Raw genomic sequence first — 17,801 nt, 5'->3', positions numbered from 1 at the left:
AATTAATGATGGGTGGGAAATATCAAGAAGCCAGGGAAACAACAATATTTTTTAAAACGCATCACAGATGCACAAATGTTTGTACCTTCTTCTGCTCCTCTGCTCAGCATCTTTGAGTTGCTTCACAGATTGTGGAAACGAGGCGTGAGCCTGGAATCAGAAACCTCAGAAACATGCTATGTTCGAAGCCGCCTCTGCGCCGAGAGACGTAACTTTTCCGTTCGGTTCGATAAGTGTGATATAAACAGATAGATGGACTCTAAGAATTTGCTTATAATAAATTGAACCCCAGCCTAGGTCTAAAATAAATGTGTCTCGAGGAAAACGTTTCCCCGCAAACGTCTGCGTTAACATATGAACGCCTTTGGGATGCTTACATATAATTCGCGCCTTTCATAGGATCGCCTTATTCATCATCTCCCCCTGCATGTTTCATTTTATGAATATTTATATTTGTTATTTTGAAAAATAAACAACAACCACAACCAGAAGTGATGATCATAAATATATTTTCTCCCAAGTTTGTACTGGCCCTCAGACACTGTTTTAAAAATACTGTTATTTATCTCAAACAGATTGTTTTTAAAATATCTCAGTTTATTTGCTAAAGTGTATGTCTGATTCTTTAAAAGGGAGAGATTGCGATCGACAGGCAGATAGAGAATAATCACTGATTTAGAACTTGTCCTTGATTTGACTAGGCAAACGTTTTGGTTTCTGCCTCTGTGTGTGTGAAAAACTGAAATGTCCGCCATTGTGGCCAAGAATTAAAATATGAACATAATCCCCTCGCCAATGGCGGTTGAGTCTCTGCCTTGGTTTGATTTTCCTCTGAGCATTTCCCGCCCCCCCCCTTGGCGTTACTCGATAGCTTTCCTTTCCATTGACTCATAAGGGTGCGTTTGGGTTACCTCCAAACTTTAAAAAATAAATAAATGAATGAATACCGGGGTTTTAAATTATAGGCGAGGTGTGAAAATCTATCCGTTATTGTATAGCTTAAATTCAAACATTGCCGGTTAGGTTACAACTTGTAAGTCTTTGAGAAACCGTACACCCAAGGTTGGTTTTGCGTTTCTTCTCTCCCCCCCCCACCCCACCTCAGCTTCTTCACACATACACCCACACATTCTGATACTACAGGAGATAGCCAGGAAAGATACAATGTCTCTTCAACTCCGAGCGAAAGGGGCACTTTCAAGTGTCCGATTCTATTAGGTCTCTTTGATTATGAGAGAGAGAGAGAGAGAGAGAGAGAGAGAGAGAGAGAGAGAGAGAGAGAGAGAGAGAGAGAGAGAGAGAGAGTTGCAAATAGCACCAGCCTCAAGATCTTCTGGACTTGCAGTTTGCCTTTCAGCGGCAAGGTGGCGCTCCAAGGTGACAGGTTTGGGCGAGAGAGCCCCTTATTAGCATGGTTTCTGCCGCGGAGATTAGGAGAGGGTTACAATTCCATTGGGCAGCTCTGCAAAAAAGACAAGATAGAGCAAACAAACCTTCAAACAGTCTGATTTCTTAAGTAAGAAAGAGGCAAAAAGGGGGTGGGGGACTGGCAGGTAGAAATGAGACTTATTCAGGAAAAGTGCAAAGCATGTGTTTTCTCGATACATCTTAGATGCACACACAGACACACACAAACCAGGCGCATTTTAAAAAATGGGGGGAGGGCTTACAAGAGATAAACGTAATTATAAATAAGTGAGTTCGAAAACACGACGAAAGTTATGTTACTGATTTTAACCTAGGCAGCGTCCAGGGCGAGTACAAGGAGAAAGACTGGAGAAGCAAGGCATTAACTCAGGAGACAAGATTCTCTCTTCGTAAGTTTTCGGGGTTCGGAGAGAGATTCCGTTCTCTTCGCTTTTGTGCTACGAGACAGAGGTGATGAGGCAGAGGGGGGATTTGTAGAAAACATGCCAATCGCTGCCATGCACCTGCTTCTCCCACTTTCCCTTCCTTTCCTCTCCTAAATTTATTTATTTTTCGCTCTCTCTTTCTCCTGGAAACAGAGGCGAAAATGTCTGGGATGTGAAGATCAGACGAGCTCTTTTAAAAAAAGGGGTGTGTGATCAGGCCGTGTTACTGCTTTCTTTCAAATAAAACAAACAAAGCAGCCAATATCTGGACCTGCAACTTCCTCCAAACTCATATGATCCAGTTCTTAGATTCCTATGCTAAGGTCTTTAATTTCGCTCTCCGTCGACTTAGATTTTCTTTTAAAAACAGAGAGAGTGAAAGGAAGCGGTGAGGTTTAGGAACTGTTCCCAAACCGACTAGTTTTAACAACTTTTTTCCTTTTGTCCTTAGTCTCTCTCTCTCTCCCCCCCTAGAAATTTTTTTATGGTGGGGAGTAGAAGTGGAGAAGATGGGCTCTTTATCCCTCCCATCTTTCCTTCAAGGACTTTTCCTATTAAAAATCAAGACAAAAATGATTCCTAATTAACCTCCGGTTCTGTATCTCCTCTGTGGATAGGCGTGAGACGCGGCCTAATGGAGCCATCGGTTTCTATGATATTAAAATAGATTTGAAAGGCAGTTCAGAACTATCTTTGCCGTGTTTTGTATCCCCCTTCATTGTGGTCTTCTCAGTTGTGACACCCCACCCCGCAACTTGTGCATTTGGAGCACTAACGATAGACTGAGTTTGGATATGTTTGTTTTGTTTTAAATACATCCGAACGCAGAGAGCAAAGGAAGCTGCGGCAAAGCGCGGCTGAGGCCTTGGAGGATGCGATGCGTCCAAAGGGAAACAGCCGCGATGTTCCTCTCTGGCCTTCCTTCACCATTCATTTCTCCAAGAATTTTATTTGCCCAGCGTGATGAAAAGTGACACTCGCCAAATAGACAGCTTCTGAAAGTAATGAAGTCAGATGTGGCTTTAACCCGACGGTTGGTACAAATAAATGTGAAAACGAGCGGGGAACATTATCTGCTCTCTTAACTAGCAGCTAAAATACAGAGACCGCGCCTGCCCCCCCCCTGCATACCATTGTCCCGCCAGGAAAGGATCCGTAGATTTCATTTCAGCGTCTCCCACCCTAAGTAATGACAATGTCCATCGCAGATATTAAGACTCGCCTCTTTCAGTTTCCACAATTTCTAGGAAAGAAGTCGCAAAAGAGAAGTTGGTGTGCATTGCTTAAACAAAAGAAAGAAAAGCATTTCTTTATTCTTTCCCTTCCCTTCCCCTTCTTTCCTCGTGGAGAATTCCATCGACCCATTTCTCCTTTAATAAAAAAACAAAAACAAAACGTCCACGCCCTTCTCACCAAATTGCTGTGAGAAATATTTCCCGATCTGGAAAGAAACCAGCAGCATTATTCCTTCCTCATCGTTCCCAAATGTATCATAACAATCTGGGTGCATTTTATTATTATGCCAATTGCTTGTTGTCTTACTTTGGGCAGGAGATGGAGAAGCCCCCTTCTCCTCCTCCGAAATATTATATATATTATATACATATTATATAGTCCCTTCCTTCCCGCAGATGTAACCAGACAATCGTATTTACTGGGGAAACGTTTTGCAAAGTACTTTCTTCCTGTTCGCTCCCAGACACTCGTTTACTGTCAGCTGCAAGTGTATTTCTGGGAGAAATCATATTGTGAAGGAAAACGGGAAAGTTTGTGGGTTTAAGCTCTGAAGCTACCATCCCAAGGATACATAGACGCCTTCTCTAATTTAGAAGGCTGGTTAGGAAGCGCATTGGGTACAAGATTAACAACAACAACACGAAGAGGAACGACCTTTAGGATACAGGCGCGCTCACAAGTGTTTGTAAACACTGGCCCACTCCCCCCTTAACGCTGTTCATATTTCAAACTTTTCCTCTGCTTAAAATAAAACGAATAAGAGAGATCAAAGTACGTTTGCATCTATAGAAAGGGAGGCGGGTTGGGTGACGTGAAACATATGTTTATTGAGAAATTGTCAATCGGTTGTGCAAAAAGGAGCATGATTTCAACATTAGTCCAAAAATACCCACACCCTAAATCGCAGGAGGTAAAATAGTATCTAGGATTCTCCCCCCCCCCTTTGGTTTTCTCTCTCTCTCCTTGTCTAGATTGCATGTTAATCAAGCGGTGTTTTCTTATCATGTGACGGTAACAAGTCGAAAGCTCTTGGCATTATAAGAAACGTGCTTTCCTCGTTCTCGATAAGATCAGATCTACATGACAAATATAACCTGGTTTGAAACCTGTTTAGCTGTCATGGAAGCCGTTTAGCTGTACTTGGGGGAAAAAAGCAACAATTCACTCGGTTGGGGATTGTAGTTTGAACGGTACCCTTGCCCCGAGATTTCTTCCGCATGGAAGCCGTAAATTTTAAAAGAAGGAAGCTGGTTGAGAATACAAGGGTAGATATGTTCCCCGTTTGTCACTAGGGGCTGGTCTAGGAAGAGTCGCGTTTTACTTGCTGTAAAGTATCTAGGACAAGGGGAGCAGCAACTATCACGCTGTTAAAAGTCCCCGAGACAACACTTAGGCCTTCTCCAAACAATTGCCCGGTTATTTTAAGCTCGAGAAAAATGGGGACATATTATTTTGGGAGGGGGAGGCGGACGAGTCCCTTGAGCACTTTATGGGATTCTTATAAGTTTTCCAGCATATGGGACAAGGGACGACTTCCTACTAGATCGTTCCCAGTGTCCTTAACAAAATATTCTTGAGGCACCGAGAAACGGGCAAAGGAGAAAACTGAACTGCTCATCCCGTTTTGGCTACCCGGTCCTGAGAATTTGCTTCCTGTACTCGCGTCCACCCAGCCCATTTCTACCCTTTCAGGAGTTATCATAGAAATATATCCAGGGCTGTCAGTCGATTAGAGGCTTTTCAGTGGGCGAGTGGCCTACCTTTTAACCGAATAATCGATGGCTACCTAAGTTGTCATGAGATCATTTGCCCTGTTATGAAAGTAAAGGAAGGTGCCTTTGGGGAGATGCTGAACCAAAATAACTTGCAATGAAAGCTACGGCTCTTTGTAGACCGCCAGACCCTCTGGAATATTTTTTATATTTTATGACCATAACAATCAAAGGGCTGGGAATATTACAAGCATTACGGGTGGCCGATTAATCAAGGGCACACGTTGCTGATTAATCTGCCGTTCCAAGCTTGCACAAGTACATGAAATTTAAGGTTGTAGGTTCTTCTACGACGCTACCACTTCCCACTTGGGAAGAGTCTAACCATTGATCTCCCCTCTAGTTTGCCACCAGACTTTGAGTGAATGGGAACAGAAATATTTTGCCTTGCCTTGGCTCTGGATGGAGAGCTATGGGACTTATGCGGGGAGGCGATGGGGCGGAGAGAAACCCAACTATTGTTGGAACCCCTGAGCACTGTACTGTACTCTAGTTCATCATCGACAAGGGTGGAGGATCTTGAATTTAGGTATGCTAAGATGTCTTTTAAGGTGAGTGTGTTTGCGTAGAAGCAAAAGGAAGCACAGAACGTGAGAACTGAAGGGCAGTAGGTTCAGGGCAGTAGAAACATGCTCTTCATCCAGTGCTAGAGTATGGAGTTCATGTTGGAGTTTGGAATTAAGAGCGTTACAAGCTCCTCCCCTGCTCCGATTCATTTGTAGTCCCTCATTCTGCCTAGTGAGGCCCTCGACTTACAGAATTGAGGACCACAAGATGGGGGGGGGCAGGTCAACGTCTATTGACTGGAGCGGCGATAGGGTCACGGACATGTGAGGACCTGTTGTTGGGAACACTGAGCAACCCTCAGTTTTGATACCCTGCTTCTGATGTCCCGGCTAAGGCCTGGATTAGATGGACAGCTGAGTCTTATTTTGCAAACCATATGCGGAAAGCCAAAGCTTGATGGAAGAGCACATGCAGAAGGCCGTAGGTTCAATCCCTGGTATTTCCAGGTGGGTCTGGCTAGACCTCTGTTTGAAACCGTGGACAGATGCTGCCAACCAGTGTTGGCAATATTGGACTGATGGTTAGAATTGGTATAAGGCAACTGCCTGTATTCCCATGACCGTTCATAGGTTATAAGGGGCGCAATCTAGTCGGAGTCTGCACCACCTCACCCAGCACGGCTTTGGATTTATTCCGAATTCTTATTTATATGGGGAATATACACGCAGGGGTTGCAAAACTTTTCAGAAGTAGGAGATTGATTTTCTATTCTTACTTTCTTTCCTTCCCATCCCCCAACAACCCCCCCCCCAATTCGCCGAGTTGTTTGAAAAAAAGCTGTCAAACCCCATTAGAACATCGTCCTTTGAGTGGCAGACCCCAAATGCTTTGAAAAGCTTAAAGGGTTAGGGAGAGAGAGAAGGGGGGAGGGGTGCCACGTCTATTTAAAACGAAAAGTGATATCCTCCCCCTTTAAAGATGCTGTGGATAATCTAGAACAGGTTGTGTCTGTGATCCAGGGATGAAGGGCCGAAGAAGCCGCGCGTTTTCATCTCCAAAGCGAGGCAACTCCACTATCCTGGAAGTCTGATTTTTTTAAAAAAATGTGTTATTGTCTACGACGACTAAATCATCGCATACATACGTTCGCAAGTAAAGTGACATTTAGGTTTACGAGACACACACAGAGAACACAATTGACCAGGGAACTAACTGTATCGTAAGCAATCAAAATTCGCTTAATGAACCTCATTAATTGTTGACCATTAGATATTTCCAGAAAACGGAGGAAGGAACTGAAACACTTAAAGGATCGCTGATCCCTCTTGCAGCATCACAACGTAAAATGAAATATTTAGTTATTTACCATCATCCCAAAAACAAACACTCCCAACTTTACCCCAAGCAACCAGCTAAGTTATTGTCCCACTGGTTCAAAAGAGGTTCACTCTGGCACTGAAATCATTGGAAGCTAAAAAAATTGCTTAACTCTAGGTTGGATGGTGAGCAACAACAAAGAGGAAGCATATTTAAGCTTCGGTTCAACAAGCGAGAGCTAAGTGCAGTGTTGTACCCACTTCCCTAGGAGCTAACCCTACTGAACTCAATTGGGATTACTTCTGAGTAGACACAGAGTCGCACCACCCAAGGCTTCTCTGAAATCTCTGGGACCTTTAAAGGGAATTAACTGGATCCAAAAACAACGGATCCCATTGCAACCACCACCACAACAACCATCACAATTTAGCCAGCATTAAGCACCCTTAGAGGCTGTTGGTTTCCTGAATTCGAAATCTTTCTCGTTGGAATCCATAAGTCCTTTGAAGGGCTGTGCCTGTTTACTCATAAGTATACCTCGCTGGACCAATGGGGCCCACTCCCAGGAAAGTGTGCACAGGACAGGATTGAAGTCTGACTTGGTCCTGACCATGATGATGAGTACCTGCCAAAATATCCCGCCGGATGGGTGTAACGTGACTTGGATGTATATATCTGCACCATGTTGTGTTAGCTTTTTAACAGAGAGGGAGGGATGACATCCAGGTGAACTTTTCCTCATGGCGTCAGGGTGCTGCCAACCCCTTGGCGTGAGAGGCCTCGGCAAACCCTGAGTCCTCGGAGGAAACCTGGAGTGGGTCTGTTAAGAAGACCGACTAGCCAATCCCATAGAGCGCATTTGCGTACATAAACAACTCTGTTTTTCTATGTTGGGTGGTGGTGGGGAAAGCGTTTCTCTTCATCTGGAGCTGCTGATTATGCAGACGTCACTGGGAAAAGGAAGTCGTCGAACTCGCCAACCATTAGCTCTGTAGAGGTGACTTGAAGAACACTCACTCCTTTCCAAATGAGACAGACAGAGATGTTGTGGTGGTTGGTTGAAAAGTAAGTTCTTTCTTTTCTTTCTTCCCCAAGAGTGGAAATATTTGAAGTTTTGAGATCTGAAAGATGGCATGCATTGCCAATATGCCACCCACCCACCCACCCCTTGATAGAACTTCTGGGCCATGGTGCCCAGAAGGCAGAAGTGTGGTCTGTTGAACTTGGGGGGGGGGTTGGGCATAGACATGATGACGCGTTAGGAAAAGCTTCATCTGCGGAGCCCGAAAACACGAACAGGGCTCTCAACAAATAAACGAATAAGGTCCCTCGACGAACTAGCTGAGCCAGGCATACAGGATTTGAAACGCTGTCCCTGCTACTGGCGAGGGTAGGAGTATTTTAAGTAGAAACATGCTCAGTTCTTAACGTGGACTCTCACCCAGCCAAAGTTAGCCTCGAGTAAGTAAGTCTTGATAGATTCAGTAGGACTTACTCAGAGTGAAGACGCCTGGCATGGGACACGGTAGCAGATGCATTGTTAATTAGTAGTTTCCCCCATTGAATTTCAGAGTAAGTTTACAGGGCACTTCAGATGATATGTGGTGGTGATAATAAGTATGTAGTAGTAACCAATACAATAATAATAGGTAATAGCTAATAAGATAATAAGTAGTAGCTAAATAATATTGCCTGAGGTTTCTTTTATCCTTCTCCCTCCCAATCCCCATTCCTTTTGTGACATGATTTTTATAATGTTAGAGGGGAAAATACTTTTTATTTGTCGCTAAGGAGTCCAATAAAAGTGAATTAAGTAGACTTTATTTTATAATATATACACACTGCTTGATTGTTAAAAAGTAATCTCAAGACGGTTTACATACAGAATTACTACTACTACGATACTACTACTACATACAGAAGTATTATGCTACTACTACTACAACTACGGTAGTAGTCATGTATAGAGTAATGCTTCAGATGTCACTTCATAGAATGAGGCAAAAACAGAGAAGTCCCAGCCCCGCACAGCTTGCAAAGTAGCAAAGAAGGAACACCTAACTCTAGGCCTAGCGGCAGAGTCCTCCCTCCTAGTTCTCCGGCTAATTTATTGCTCAAGCCCAACTCGTCGAGTAGCTTCTACAGGCATCCCACGGGAAGCCCCCTTTAGCAAGGATTTTTCGCCCCCCTCTTCCCTCCAGCCAGACACCCCTCGCCTCTCTACAGCTTTTCTCTCGCTTGGAGCCACAGAGATTTTCTCCAACTCCGCAGCAGATGCCTCCACAGAGACTTTTTAGGAGATAATTAGATTATAAAGAACATTAAAGTTGTTTTATTGATTCCCAAGGAATTCTCCGAGAGGGTGGGAACGGAAAGCGGCGGGGGAGTCGGCTTTCATCTAGGTAATTTCTTCGGATCTCGCGATGAAAGGAGGAAGCGCCGAGAGTCCGCTCGACCGCCCAGTCTCCCGCAGCCAGAAATAAATGCGCGCGCGCGCACCCGGTTCCTTTCTCGTGTGATGGCAGAAACACGTCTTTTCTCCCAAAGGTACCCTTTCTTGAGGTTAACAGTGGGAAGGATGAAAGGTTTTTTCCCTTCCTTAACATGATATTATTCCCTGCATTTTTTCTGCAAGTCGGGTGGGAGGTGGCGAAGAATCAACACGCCCCACCCCAGAATACGCATCTATATCTATTTGTCCTCTTATCCCAATCCCAAACTTTGAGACTGTTATAGTTTCTACCTACCCATCTCGCTTTGGCTGGATATCAAACTCAGATGGTCTCCAAACTTAAGTTCTGGGAACTTCCAAGACTTGGTATACAATATAGACCACTCCCCCCTTTGGTTCTCAATGGACCACAGGATCAGGATCTGTTTCGATGAGGTCAGCTGTTACTTAGAAGTGATCCCGGCTCTCCTTTTGCCAATGACGCCAGGACAAAGCTGTCGTTTGGATTCACACAATCAGTTGGGGCCCTGGTTGTTATAAGTGGGAAGAAAAATCTTGTCTTCCCTGTAGTGGTGCAGACAGAGAGGGGCTTCGAGGGCAGAAGTCCGGGGCTTCTTGTTCAGCAGAAGGAGCAGGAGGACCTCTAAAGGCAGCCGGACTGATTTAGTTGTGGGATATCTAAAATAAGGCAGTCAAAACCAACTACTTCTGATTTCTAGAAAGGCACTCACACAGAGGAAGTTGGAACTCACAGGGTCTACAGGAAATCCTCCTTGTGAGAGCCACTCCCACTGTGTCCAGCCAGGTAAAGGTGCGCAACCCTATATAAGATGGTCAGGTCTGGCCTGCTCTCTTGCTGATCCCTTCTATCTGATGTCATCTCTTCCATGTTTCATCAATAACTAGGGATATAGGACATATGTAGAGTAACGGCTCAGACTCCAATTCTAATCTAAACTGTAATATATGTCTGTAACTACATTTTAAGCCTGCCTCAAGACTGCTACTATGAAACTGAGTGAGTAAATCTATCTTTACTTACAAGAAGACTGTTTTGCTTGTTTATTGTCTGAAGGGGAGAAAACAGGGGAAATACCAGGAAATCCAGCCTGCCACAAAGCATCCTGGATTACTTAAATTAAATGGCTAAAGCTAGCTTATCAACAGCTTCCTCATTTTTGCTGACAAAGGGATGTACTCTGCTGAACTCACAAACATAAAGTAGGTTTATATCTAAGAAACATAGGCCCTCCTAGTTTCAATGCACATCCCTACATTAGTGCATCGTGAAGTAATTCATGTTATCATCTAATGAGGGTGGGTGATAAGGCCAGCAGGTTTAGTATTACAGTCGTACCTCCGCTTACGTATCCCTCCGGATATGTAAACTTTGGGATGTGAACAAGGCAAACCTGGAAGTATTTTTCTGGGTTTCACCACGCGTGCATGCGCAGAAGCACTAAACCACACTGTGCACATGCGCAGAAGCGGTCCTCCGGTTGCGAATTCCTTGGGATGCAGCCAGACCTCTGGAATGGATCCTGTTCACAACTGGAGGTACCACTGTACTCTATTGCATCACTTCGCTCCCCACGCCCCTCTGTTAAGAAAAACCTGGTCCCCAGATGTTGTTGAACTCCACCTTCCACCATCCCTGTCCCTGACCATTGCCTAAGCTGCCTGGGACTGATGAGAACTATAGTTCAGCCACATCTGAGGACTCAAGAACTCTGGTCTATATCTGGAGTAACCAGCATTGTGTCCTCCAGATGTGGTGTCCTCCAGCCAGCTTGTCAGGGGTGATGGGTAGAGGAGTCCAACAACATCTGGAGAGTACCCCCCTAGCTATACCTGGTCTACACTGGCTGGCAGCTTCTTTCTCAGCCTGACTTGGAGATGCTGGGGATTGAACATGGGACCTTCTGCACTCAAGGCCGATGTTCTGCCACTGAGATAGAAAGCCTATTTCCTAGCTATTCCTAGAACAATTAAAGTGCCACCTGGTGGTGGTGCAAACACCTTTCACCTGTTACCCCCTGCTTTCCACGCAAACCTTTTAGCTGGTCTTTATTCCCTTTCAAAACGTGTCAGCTAGATGGACCCATGATCTGATTCAGGGCAAGGCAGCTTCCGGTGTGCACATCTTACACTGACTGCTACTTCTTCCACCCTGTTAGCTTCTTAGTAGATTAACTTCTTTGCATTGTTATCGTGTGGATTTATTTTTTGTATTTATTGACATTCTTATTTCTGGTTGTTCTTAATATTGTTCATTTGCTGCTTTGTGAGCCACTTTGAGCACCACTGTGGAAAAGTGGCATACAAATAGACTGATGGTGGTGATGATTCTGTAGCTGCATCAATGGGCCAATTGAATGTAGACCATCTTCAGAAGAACAGGGAGGCTTATAGCTGGCATCCTCAGTCTCTAACCTATATTGGGGTTTTTAAAAAAATGAAAAAAGGAAGAATTATCTTTCCTTCCCCTCCTTTGAATTTCAGTTTTGAGAGCCGGTGTGGTGTGATGGTTAGAGTGTTGGACTATGACCTGGGAGACTAAGGTTCAAATCCCCACTCAGTCAATGAAGCTCACTTGATGACCTTGGGCTAGACACCATCCTTCAGCCTCACCCACCTCATTGGGTTGTTGTAAGGATGAACCATGGGAGCCCCTTTGGAGAAAAGGTGGTACAGTGGTACCTCCAATTACAAACTTAATTCGTTCCGGAGGTCAGTTCTTAAGCCAAAACCGTTCTTAACATGAGGCGTGCTTTTGCTAATGGGGCCTCCCGCTGCTGCCACGCCACCAGCGCGTGACTTCCACTCACATTCTGGGCCAAAGTTCGCAACAAGGGGCATCTACTTCCGGGTTAGCGGAGCTCGTTACCCAAAGCATTCATAAGGAGGACGGTACGTAACCCGAGGTTCCACTGTATATAAATGTAATAAACCCAGGCACATGTACTTGAAGAGCTCAGTTGGTTAGAGCATGGTGCCGGTAACACCAAAGTTGCAGATTTGATCCCCATATGGCACACTTGCATATTCCTGCATTTGCAGGGGGTTGGACTAGATGATCCTCAGAATCCCTTCCAGCTCTGCAATTCTATGATTCTACAAAATAATCTAAGCCTACTATTGCTGCTACTGTAAGAAGCCTAATGCTCTCAGTGCTATTTTGTTGTATAGTTGGACCCCTGCGTCTGTTAAGGTTCCAACTTTGATGCAGACAGTTGGTTAGAGCGCGGTGCTCATTATGCCAAGGTTTGATCCCTGTATGGGACAGCTGCATATTCTTGCATTGCAGAGGGTTGGACTAGATGATCCTCAGGGTCCCTTCCAACGCTACAATTCTATGATTGTATTACTCCTTTTCTTGCCTTGGGGAAGTCATTTAATTTCTTGGCTTCAGTTCTTCCCTTGTGAAAAAGAAAAAAAAAAAGGAAGAGGCTGTGACTGTCCTCGCAGGGCTGTTGTGAGGACAAAGACAATGCACATCACAAAGCATTTTCTCAACAATCTGGTTTGCAATCACACTCACAGTTAACTACCAGTAAGCCTGGCCCAGTGCAGTGGGACTTATTTCCGAGTAAACATGCCTGGAGTGGGGCTGCCAGGGTGCTAGGAGCTGCTGGATGAACAGGCCTCTACAGGTAGACTCTGTTTCCCCCCACTATGGGCGAGCCAAACCAACACACTTGTCATTACCAAAGCCAAATTCAGGCAGCTCAGAATGAAATCTAAGGAGTTAAAGTGGCTAAGGGAATTTGTGACATACTTTCAAATGATGAGCAGGCCCATGAGAAGTCTGGGGGCTGAATGTTCACCTGAGCCTTCCATCCTGCTTCTCTTCTCAAGGGGAGTGAGTTCCCACCTTGTATAGGAGAATCTAGGGCAGGCCCCCCCCCCAAACTCAGCCCTCCAGCTGTTTTTTGACTACAATTCCCATCATCCCTGACCGCTGCTCCTATTAGCTAGGGATGATGGGAGTTGTAGTCCCAAAGCACCTGTAAGGCCAAGTTTGGGATTGCCTGATCTAGGGAAATCCCCCTTCCCACTTATTTAAAAAGAGCCCCAGGATGATCCAAGGAACTGGAGGGGAAAAAACCAAGCCAACCTCTCACCTTCAATTCAAGAGGGAGGAATAACAGCAGCAAGGGGTGGCAGGTCTCTGTCTCTAGGATATTGCAATCTACACAGCGGCGGAGGTAAAAGACGGAAGAGAGAGAGAGAGAGAGAGCAAAGAGGAACGAGGGCGAGGAGGAACACAGAAGCAAATGCAGCCAGAGACAGAGTGCAGATTCATTATAGTAGGGGGCGAGCCGAGGATTAATGGGGGGTGTCGTTAAATTAATTTCTAAATTCTAACCTTCTCACCTCGGGTGGTGCTGGGCTGTTGAAGCGCCGGCCCTTGTGGCGGGCGACTGCAGTTATTAACTTCCTTCAAAGAGATCCCCCACCCTCACCTACTCGGTAAAAGAAATAAAGTGTGCGTCCCCGAGCGCGCGCGCGCGCGCGTGTGTAAGGAAGGGGGCAGCTGATGGAGGGTGGCGGAAGGAGGCTGGGTTGCATCCATTGACTAAGGCTTAGTGTGACAACTGTCGAAAGTTTGACATCAAAGGTAACTCATATGATTCAGTTACCAGAGGACCTGTCGGACCTTAGAGGGAATATCTTAATTACTGAGTGGCAATGCTAGAGTGGGAAAGGGGGTGGGGGTGGGCAGAGCTGGGGGAAAGTGGGGAGCGTGAGTGCGGCTGGCTGGAAGAGTTGTGTGTGTGTGTGTATTGATGGGGGGCTCACAAAAGGGAGGGGTTGTGCTTTCAGCCTTTTTTCTTTTTGACGAGGAATCCACATCAGGCCTCTATGAGCGTCTTAATCATGTTTTAGCGATGGCAGCTTTTCACTCTGCCGCAGCGCCCCCCCCGCCCTCTCCACACCACACCAGTCCTCTGAACTTTATAACTATATGTAAACACGGTGTCAGCTGGCCAGTAATCTCTTCTGGGGTTTCTTATTAGAAAAAAATTTCATTCTCCTTGAGTTCTAGATTAAGCAGAATAGTTTTCTCTATTGCTGAATGGACTGAGGTTTCTTGGAATATAATGTGTCAATTGTTGATGGTTTGTGACCCATAAAATGTGAGGGTGACTATGCTGGCTTTGGTATGTAATTATGCAAAACACTCTCTATAAAGCCTTGCCATCCGATCTAATGACAATCCCTGAGGTCTATTCCCTTAAAAAAAAAAAAAGGAGGGAGTGGGGGGGGGAGTCTTATGTATATATAGGCTTCAAGGAGAAAGGAAAGGGGGAGGGCGCGGGGGCCGAGAGGGAAGAGTAACATTTTGTTTTTATACACATTTTTATGGAAGTAAAAAAAGAGAAAACCCTGCAAATCAGATGCAGAGGGTAAAGAAATCTAGAGAAAATGATTAAACTTATGCCGGGCTATGTTTCATAAGTTAATCGAAGGGAAAATACATGGGGCTGGGAGAAAGAAAAACAGAGAGAGAATATTAGATTAACTGTACAAGAGAAGTGTGAAGGGGGGGGGAGAGAATCACCAGAAAGTTACAAATTTTCTCCCCATCAAGACACTTTTGCAAAAATAAAATAAGTTTAAAAATGGCGCAGTCGCTATTGAAATGGATCCAAAAGAGAAAGATTTGAAGTGGGTGGGCGTACGACAAAAGTTAGAATATCACAGGCATGTTTGTAATGTATTGGCAAACACGTGACCACCACGTCTTTCTTTGATGTAGGTCTGTTTCATTAGGCAACACATCTTATTCATCGTGGCCATTCAGTTCCTACAGTTTTAATTGAGAGTTTAGCTCTGGACTCTCAATAAATGTGACAGCTGTCGAGAGATGATACCCAGTATTTTAAAAACCCATCTATCTGGGGGCGACGGAAATCTGGGGAAAGGGGGGTGGTTGACGTGTAGAAGACCTGTCTGAGTGAAAAATCTTAGCGGATCACGAAGCAGGTAGAGGAATCAGTTTGGTCGCTGAACTCGGAAGAAAGCTTTGGGTGGTGGTCAGGGGGGTAGTAAGAAAAGGAGAGGGCTGAACTTTTTAGAGGGAGGGGATTATGACCAACGGGGATCTGTTGCGTCAGGAAATCGAATGTAAACATTGCAGCCTATAGACACACAGCAGACAGACTCCCCCCCTCCCCCCCCAAGTCAGTCCAAAGCAAACAGCTTTAATGAGAAATGAAAAATAGCAGCCCTCGTCGGTTGCAAGGAGAGAAGCTACTTAGGTTGATTAGAAGTTTTCACGTGCTAGCAACAGAGGACTCTGCAAATAGCATGTGATCTCCGCGGAGGGACATTGCCAGAGATAGGCACGACCAAGTCCAATGTGTTTGTGACACCCACATGTCCCTGGTGCAGTAGAAAAAAAAAACAGAATACGACCCCCCACCCTCGCCGCGCGCCACAAACTTCTTGCAGCACCCTGATAAACAAGCAGGGTAAATGATATTATGAAAGGGAGAGTTGAGAAATAGAAATCCCCCCTTTTGTTTTTTGTTTTGTTTTGTAAAGCACAGGTAATTATGAGATGAAATTAACTCTGGTGTGTTCCTTTGTGACGTCACGAAGCTATCTGATCCATGCCTATTAAGCAACTCTGTGCCTACTAAGGGTTATGATGATATGGAGGGGGCCCATCTGAACAGTATTTTCTCCCACCCCACCTGAAATCCCGACGGAGAGAGATAGAAAGAAAAGGATCTCTGGTTGACAAAGGTCAGCGAACCCCGAACTGCTTGGAGCTCTCACTTTCGGTAAGGGAGGAAATCCCACACTTGAAGGCTGACGAGGCTTTTCCTTGGTGTCTATTTCAAACTCAGACCATCAGACGGATCACCCAGAGGGCTAGGCATTTTTGATGCAAGATGGCCACAGGCTTCAGGGCGGATTCTCTCCCCTACGCCCCCTCTCCCAGACAGACCGTCTGACATCTCTATGATCTCTGGGATGACAGAGTTGGGAGGTGGGAGGATATTGGATCTTGCCTTGTAACTTCCTATCACTCAAAGGAATTTAGGGATCCCCTTTCCCTAACAAAGTGAAACGCGAAGAGACAACCAGGGTGGTTGAGAAAGATGCCTCTTGAGTACTCTGCAAAAGAAACAAAGAGACAGAAATTGAACTGGGAAGAGTTTTTGTGTTCCTTATGGAAGCGCCGCATATAAAGCGTTTGCTTTTTTACTTCCAACGTTATTCCTGGATCAGGTTTCAATCGCTAGTCCATTTCTTGTTATTCTCCTCCTCTCAAATCCTTCCCAAATGTTGATGAGTATTTATTGCTTTTCTACTACTGCTTCTTTAAATAAAAATCCAGAATTGATTGCCATCCATTGTTTTTAATTCATCTAGCTGGTGATTGTTTATTGCCAAAAGACATCCAATGAGTTCATTCCTTGTGAATGGGAACACACACACCATTGCCAAACATTAAAATCCCATTTTCCTTTAAAGACAAGTGTCCTATAATTTTTTTCCAGCTCCCATTCAGCTCTCTTTCCTCTGCAGTCTTCAAGGAGACAAGAGTCTCTCATATATATATATTACTTATACGTACGTTAGAATCATATTCTTACTTCAAATTCTTACTTAGGTTTAAAATAAACATTTACACAGTAATGGAGATAATAGAGATGCTTTGTTTATACGACAGCAGTGACCACCGAGAAGAAGCTACAGTCTTGCTTAAAAGGAGTTTAGCAAAATCAGGTGCAAGATTCCCGTTGATTAGAGCTTAATTATGTTTAATAAATCCGCATTGGGTTTGCTGAATAATACCACGCGTTGCTTAAAGTCGCTGATTGAAAATTATGGAGCTATGAATTAAAAAATAATAATTTGATGCAGGCAACTTTCGGAAATGAACAAGGTGTTTTATGGCAAAAGTAATTTCTATCATTATTATTACTACTACTTTTATTCCCATAATTAACTTAGTGCCCAAATTCAAAACAAGACAGAGTTTGCCTTTAATTAGGGTCTTAGGTGACAAAATGAACAGCCAAGGTTAGAGACAGGCAGCGCCGGTAGCTTTTTAGCAGCGTCGAGTTATCAGCGGTGTGTATCTTACAATACGGGGAAATATTTACCGATTTAACTGGCAGCGGTCGATCAAAAGAAACTTTCTTTTTTACTTTGAGATTCAAGTCTTTAAAAACAAAGCCAGGATCCATTTGGATGACTGGGGTATCTCCCCCCCGCCCAGAGATGCCTGCTTATGGACCCAAAAGGAGGAAACGCGACAATAAATCATTCCCCGGCCTTGCTGGTGGGCAATCATGATCGGAGGCAAAAAATAAAAATAATTGTAATAATCTGGTGGTAAAGAGAGAAACTCTATATCTGTACACACATGTGCATGTGCACGTGTGTTTTGAATCCCATTGGTTTCACAGGCTTAAGGCCCCCCCCTTACGACGTACGAAGTTTACAACTGCTTAATTGTGGCCAGATCGTATCCATCTATCTATAGTGAGCGTCAATACATGCCTGGATGGATGGATGATGGTTAGATAGTCGCGCAGAAGTGTCCTTGGGAACTTCAAGCGAGCCAGCTGAGCGGGTCTTTGAATCCCGCCTATATCTGGATCCCATCTATGAACGCACGATCATATATATAACCGTGGG

General features: G+C 44.7%; 1 long non-coding RNA gene across 2 annotated transcripts in view; it reads right to left on the bottom strand.

Moving 5' to 3' along the window:
- Positions 1–492: 492 nt before the first annotated feature.
- Positions 493–17,801, bottom strand: part of LOC128401713 (uncharacterized) — a 126,788-nt gene continuing 109,479 nt past the window's right edge. For both annotated transcript variants that reach the window (XR_008327523.1, XR_008327524.1), the window contains exons 2-3: positions 2,985–3,096; positions 493–1,462 (exon numbers count right to left, since the gene is read on the bottom strand). This is a non-coding gene — a long non-coding RNA (uncharacterized LOC128401713). The remainder of the gene's footprint in view (positions 1,463–2,984; positions 3,097–17,801) is intronic.

The sequence above is a fragment of the Podarcis raffonei genome, chromosome 14 (genome assembly GCF_027172205.1).
Source record: "Podarcis raffonei isolate rPodRaf1 chromosome 14, rPodRaf1.pri, whole genome shotgun sequence".
NCBI classification, from domain to species: domain Eukaryota; kingdom Metazoa; phylum Chordata; class Lepidosauria; order Squamata; family Lacertidae; genus Podarcis; species Podarcis raffonei.
The sequence above is the reverse complement of the archived record's forward strand: the minus strand, read 5'-3'. Positions and strand labels throughout refer to the sequence as shown.